Raw genomic sequence first — 7613 nt, 5'->3', positions numbered from 1 at the left:
TCCTTTCGGAAAATCTGACCACGACTCAATTTTATTGCTCCCAGCCTATAGACAGAAACTAAAACAGGAAACGCCCAAGCTCAGGTCTGTTCAACGCTGGTCCGATCAATCGGATTCCACACTTCAAGATTGCTTCGATCACGTGGACTGGGATATGTTCTGCATAGCATCGGACAATAATATTGATGAATACGCTGATTCGGTGAGCGAGTTTATTAGCAAGTGCATCAGGGATTTTGTACCCACAGCGATATTAAAACCTTCCCCAACCAGAAACCGTGGATTGATGGCAGCATTCGTGCAAAACTGAAAACGCGAACCACTGCTTTTAATCAGGGCAAGGCAACCGGAAACATGACCGAATACAAACAGTGTAGCTATTCCCTCCGCAAGGCAATCAAACAAGCTAAGCGTCAGTATAGAGACAAAGTAGAGTCGCAATTCAACGGCTCAGACACGAGAGGTATGTGGCAGGGTCTACAGTCAATCATGGACTACAAAAAGAAAACCAGCCCCGTTGCGGACTACGATGTCTTGCTCCCAGACAAACTAAACAACTTCTTTGCTCACTTTGAGGACAATACAGTGCCACCGACACGGCCCGCTATCAAAACCTGCGGGCTCTCCTTCACTGCAGCCAACTTGAGAAAAACATTTAAACGTGTTAACCCTCGCAAGGCTGCCGGCCCAGACAGCATCCCTAGCCGCGTCCTCAGAGCATGCGGAGACCAGCTGGCTGGTGTGTTTACGGACATATTCAATCAATCCTTATCCCAGTCTGCTGTTCCCACATGATTCAAGAGGGCCACCATTGTTCCTGTTCCCATGAAAGCTAAGGTAACTAAGCTAAATGACTATCGCCCGTAGCACTCACTTCCGTCATCATGAAGTGCTTTGAGAGACTAGTCAAGAACCATATCACCTCCACCCTACCTGACACCCTAGACCCACTCCAATTTGCTTACCGCCCCAATAGGTCCACAGACGACGCAATCGCAATCACACTGCACACTGCCCTAACCCATCTGGACAAGAGGAATACCTATGTAAGAATGCTGTTCATCGACTACAGCTCAGCATTTAACACCATAGTACCCTCCAAACTCGTCATTAAGCTCGAGACCCTGGGTCTCGACCCCGCCCTGTGCAACTGGGTCCTGGACTTCCTGACGGGCCGCCCCCAAGTGGTGAGGGTAGGAAACAACATCTCCACCCCGCTGATCCTCAACACTGGGGTCCCACAAGGGTGCGTTCTCAGCCCTCTCCTGTACTCCCTGTTCACCCATGACTGCGTGGCCTTGCACGCCTCCAACACCAAGTTTGCATACGACACTACAGTGGTAGGCTTGATTACCAACAACGGCGAGACGGCCTACAGGGAGGAGGTGTGGGCCCTCGGAGTGTGGTGTCAGGAAAATAACCTCACACTCAATGTCAACAAAACAAAGGAGATGATCGTGGACTTCAGGAAACAGCAGAGGCAGCAGCCCCCTATCCACATCGACGGGACAGTAGTGAAGGAGGAAAGTTTTAAGTTCCTCGGCGTACACATCACAGACAAACTGAAATGGTCCACCCACACAAACAGCGTGGTGAAGAAATCCGTCTTGTCACCAAAAACACTCACAAACTTTTACAGATGCACAATCAAGAGCATCCTGTCGAGTTGTATCACCGCCTGGTACGGCAACTGCTCCGCCCACAACCGCAAGGCTCTCCAGAGGGTAGTGAGGTCTGCACAACGCATCACCGGGGGCAAACTACCTGCCCTCCAGGACACCTACACCACCCGATGTCACAGGAAGGCCAAAAAGATCATCAAGGGCAACAACCACCCGAGCCACTGCCTGTTCACCCCGCTATCATCCAGAAGGCGAGGTCAGAAAAACAGCTTTTATCTCAAGGCCATCAGACTGTTAAACAGCCATCACTAACATTGACTGGCTGTGCCAACATACTGACTCAAATCTCTAGCCACTTTAATAATTAAAAATTGGATGTAATAAATGTATCACTAGCCACTTTAAACAATGTCAGTTTCTATAATGTTTACATACCCTACATTACTCATCTCATATGTATATTCTGTACTCTCTCATATATTTTTATGTACATATTCTTATTCATTCCTTTACACTTGTGTGTATAAGGTAGTTGTGAAATTGTTAGATACTTGTTAGATATTACTGCATGGTCGGAACTAGCAGCACAAGCATTTTGCTACACTCGCATTAACATCTGCTTACCATGTGTATGTGACAAATAAAATGTGATTTGATTTGATTTGAAGTGTTTTAGAAAAGGGTCTGAGTACCTATGTAAATAAGGTATTTGTTTTTTATTTATAATAATTTTGCCACAATTTCTAAAAAAAAGAGTTTTTCACTTTCTCATTATGGGGTATTGTGTATAGATTGATGAGAATTTTTATTTAATCTATTTTAGAATGAGGCTGTAACGTAACAAAATGGGGAAAAAAGGTAGGGGTCTGAATACTTTCAGAATGCACTGTATGGCAGTTATTTATTCAGACCCATAACCATTCAATCAATCTGCGTGAAGAGAAGTGAATTCTAGACTTATATTATTCAAGTAAGTCATTAGAATGATGAAGATAAGGACAACAAAACGTGTTTCATTTAACTGTTTAAAGCTGCAAGGAATGATTCAACAATAGAGAAAGTAGAGGTATGCCAATAACATTAGGGGAAATATTATGAAAGGTATATACTGTATATGTATCACCCTACTAATTATACATAATTTCAAAATTAAAATCAAATTCGCTAGTCTAAACTTGTAACTTTGTAGGCCGTATGTGCTGCACCAGAATCACATGTTCTCTTCTGCTTTATCATGGTTTGAGTGATGTGCGTAATTCCAGTCCATATAATACAGTATAATACAATACTTTACAGTAATACAGTTCACACTCAAAAAGGTTAGCCTACTGGAGCTGGTTTCATTTATTTACCCAAGAGAGCATATAGCTAGCTACATATATGGGTTTTTATGTTTTTATGTTGTGCATAATGTGCGGTAGTCTATACCATATATGTATTGGATAACAGCACAATCATTTGGGCTTTTTGGGGCATGAGCTCATTAAATGTCGTTTATAAAGGGCTCATAAAATGTATTTTATATATGGCTCAGGTAGCATCAGGTTTGAATTTTCATGCTGATCAAAGCTCTAATCAAATCCAGACATATTTATATGATGTATAATGCTTTTGAATGACACAGTTTTGGCGGGAAATACCGGGTTACACTCAAGAAAAGTGATTTATTCTTGGGATGGAACATTTGTAAAATACCGGGCAAAAAAATCAACCCTAGTGTCACTGACAAGGTAACTGTAGTTATCAGACAGCACTGAAATGGGTATTATTTTAATATTTGTAGACAGTGGCGATTTTAGCATGTAAATCTTGGTGGGACAAACTCCCCAGCAAAGCCACTCCACAAAACAACACTAAACAATGCATTAATTGCACTATAACGGTGACAAACGGTGCCCACAAACTGTTAGGGCCTACATAAAGCTGTCCCAACAGCAGAACTTTCTTTTCAGCGGAGTCTTGTCTGGCAGCAAAACAGTTCATTCAGCCTCATTTACTGCCTTTTAAAAAAACTGCGGATATGGCTGACTTGCTTAAACAAATGTGGTTTCTACTGACAATTGAGATGTACAAACTATTCCATAAGGAGACGACAAGCGGATTAGATGCAATCCGTAATTTCGATGAGACATTCATGAGCGAGCGACGACGGACGTAGTCAATATAACTATTTATTCAGCACTTTTGAAATGTACAATGACCAAATTTAGAACATGGGCCATTCTTACACTATTCTCCTTGTACAGCAAGTCAGAACCGTAAAATAAATAAAGGGGGCATATAAGCAGACAATGAAATTTCTTACATTCTATTTCTTTGGGACTGTCTGGAAAGGACCTGATGACTGACACACAGGAATGTTCTTGCAACGTTCCCATGAAACGTATTTAGAACATTATTATCTTATATTCTGAGAACATGGCAATCATGTTCTGTGTATGTTTGGTGGGATGTTGATGGAATATTCTCCTAACCCTCAAACTGGACACAGCTCAGGAATGTTCTTGCAACATTCCCATGAAACGGGTCTACAACATTAATGTTAATGTTCTGAGAACATTTTTTTTTCGTTTTTTTTTTATTTCACCTTTATTTAACCAGGTAGGCTAGTTGAGAACAAGTTCTCATTTACAACTGCAACCTGTCCAAGATAAAGCAAAGCAGTGCGACACAAACAACAACACAGAGATACACATGGAATAAACAAACATGCAGTCAATAATACAATAGAAAATGTCTATATACAGTGTATGCAAATGAGGTAGGATAAGGGAGGTAAGGCAATAAATAGGCCACAGTGGCTAAATAATTACAATATAGCAATTAAACACTGGAGTGATAGATGTGCAGAAGATGAGTGTGCAAGTAGAGATACAGGGCTACAAAGGAGCAAAAAAAATAAAAAAAATAACAGTATGGGGGATGAGGTCGTTGGATGGGCTATTTACAGATGGGTTATGTACAGGTGCAGTGATCTGTGAGCTGCTCTGACAGCTGGTGCTTAAAGTTAGTGAGGGAGATATGAGTCTCCAGCTTCAGTGATTTTTGCAATTCGTTCCGGCCTTCCCTGTAGCTCAGTTGGTAGAGCATGGTGTTTGCAACACCAGGGTTGTGGGTTCGATTCCCACGGGGGGCCAGCACAGAAAAAAAAAAAAATGTATGAAATGTATGCATTCACTACTGTAAGTCGCTCTGGATAAGAGCGTCTGCTAAATGACTAAAATGTAAATGTAAAAAATGTTCCAGTCATTGGCAGCAGAGAACTGGAAGAAAAGGCGGCCAAAGGAGGAATTGGCTTTTGGGGTGACCAGTGAAATATACCTGCTGGTGCGCGTGCTACGGATGGGTGCTGCTATGGTGACCAGTGAGCTGAGATAAGGCTGGGCTTTACCTAGCAAAGACTTATAGATGACATTGAGCCAATGAGTTTGGCGACGAATATGAAGCGAGGGCCAGGCGACGAGAGCATACAGGTCGCAGTGGTGGGTAGTATATGGGGCTTTGGTGACAAAACGGATGGCACTGTGATAGACTGCATCCAATTTGCTGAGTAGAGTGTTGGCTATTTTGTAAATGATATCACCAAAGTCAAGGATCGGTAGGATAGTCAGTTTTACGAGGGTATGTTAGGCAGCATGAGTGAAGGATCCTTTGTTGCGAAAAAGGAAACCGATTCTAGATTTAATGTTGGATTGGAGATGCTTAATGTGAGTCTGGAAGGAGAGTTCTGTCTAACCAGACACCTAGGTATTTGTAGTTGTCCACATATTTTAAGTCAGAGCCGTCCAGAGTAGTGATGCTGGATGGGCGGGCAGGTGTGGGCAGCGATCGGTTGAAGAGCATGCATTTAGTTTTACTTGCATTTAAGAGCAGTTGGAGGCCACACAAGGAGAGTTGTATGGCATTGAAGCTCGTCTGGAGGTTAGTTTTCACAGTGTCCAAAGAAGGGCCAGAAGTATACAGAATGGTGTCGTCTGCGTAGAGGTGGATCAGAGAATCACCAGTAGCAAGAGCGACTTCATTGATGTATACAGAGAAAAGAGTTGGCCTGAGAATTGAACCCTGTGGCACCCCCATAGAGACTGCCAGAGGTCCGGACAACAGGCCCTCCGATCTTTCACACTGAACTCTGTCTGAGAAGTAGTTGGTGAACCAGGCGAGGCAGTCATTTGAGAAACCAAGGCTGTTGAGTCTGCCGATAAGAATGTGGTGATTGACAGAGTCAAAAGCCTTGGCCAGGTCGATGAATACAGCTGCACAGTGTTGTCATATATCAATGGCGGTTATGATATCGTTTTGAACCTTGAGCGTGGCTGAGTTGCACCCATGACCAGCTTGGAAACCAGATTGCATAGTGGAGAAGGTACGGTGGGATTCGAAATGGTTGGTGATCTGTTTGTTAACTTGTCTTTCAAAGACCTTAGAAAGGCAGGGTAGGATAGATATAGGTCTGTAGCAGTTTGGGTCTAGAGTGTCTCCTCCTTTGAAGAGGGGGATGACCGCGGCAGCTTTCCAATCTTTGGGGATCTCAGACGATATGAAAGAGGTTGAACAGGCTAGTAATAGGGGTTGCAACAATTTCGGTGGATCATTTAAGAAATTAGAGGGTCCAGAATGTCTAGCCCGGCTGATTTGTAGGGGTCCAGATTTTGCAGCTCTTTCAGAACATCAGCAATCTGGATTTGGGTGTAAGAGAAATGGGGGAGGCTTGGGCAAGTTGCTGTGGGGGGTGCAGGGCTGTTGACCGGGGTAGGGATAGCCAGGTGGAAAGCAAGGCCAGTTGTAGAGAAATGCTTATTGAAATGATCAATTATCATGGATTTATCGGTGGTGACAGTGTTTCCTAGCCTCAGTGCAGTGGGCGGCTGGGAGGAGGTGCTCTCATTCTCCATGGACTTTACAGTGTCCCAGAACTTTTTGGAGTTTGTGCTATAGGATGCACATTTCTGTTTGAAAAAGCTAGCCTTTGCTTTCCTAACTGCCTGTGTATATTGGTTCCGGACTTCCCTGAAAAGTTGCAGGGTATGTTAGGCAGCATGAGTGAAGGATCCTTTTGTTGCGAAAAAGGAAGCCGTACGCCACAGGATTTTTTTGTGCTGGTCAAGGGCTGTCGGGTCTGGAGTGAACCAAGGGCTATATCTGTTCCTGGTTCTACATTTTTTGAATGGGGCAGGCTTATTTAAGATGGTGAGGAAAGCACTTTTAAAGAATAACCAGGCATCCTCTACTGTCGGAATGAGGTCAATATCCTTCCAGGATACCCGGGCCAGGTTGATTAGAAAGGCCTGCTCGCTGAAGTGATTTAGGGGGAGTTTGACAGTGATGAGGGGTGGTCGTTTGACCGCAGACCCATTACGGACGCAGGCAATGAGGCAATGATCGCTGAGATCCTGGTTGAAGACAGCAGAGGTGTATTTGGAGGGCATGTTGGTTAGGATGATATCTATGAGGGTGCCCATGTTTACGGATTTGGGGTTGTACCTGGTAGGTTCATTGATCATTTGTGTGAGATTGAGGGCATCAAGCTTAGATTTTAGGATGGCCGGGTGTGTCCCAGTTTAGGTCACCTAACAGCACGAGCTCTGAAGATAGATGGGGGCAATCAATTCACTTATGGTGTCCAGGGCACAGCTGGGGTCAGAAGGTGGTATATAGCAAGTGGCAACAGTGAGAGGCTTGTTCCTGGAAAGGTGGATTTTTAAAAGTAGAAGCTCAAATTGTTTGGGCACAAACCTGGATAGTAAGACAGAACTCTGCAGGCTATCTCTGCAGTAGATTGCAACTCTGCCCCCTTTGGCAGTTCTATCTTGTCGGAAAAAGTTATAGTTAGGGATGGAACTTTCAGAGTTTTTGGTGGTCTTCCTAAGCCAGTATTCAGACACGGCTAGGACATCTGGGTTGGCAGAGTGTGCTAAAGCAGTGAATAAAACAAACTTAGGGAGGAGGCTTCTAATGTTAACATGCATGAAACCAAGGCTTTTATGGTTACAG

This window comes from Salmo salar, chromosome 21 (assembly GCF_965601325.2).
Source record: "Salmo salar chromosome 21, fSalSal1, whole genome shotgun sequence".
In the NCBI taxonomy this organism is placed as follows: domain Eukaryota; kingdom Metazoa; phylum Chordata; class Actinopteri; order Salmoniformes; family Salmonidae; genus Salmo; species Salmo salar.
Note: the sequence above shows the minus strand (reverse complement) of the source record.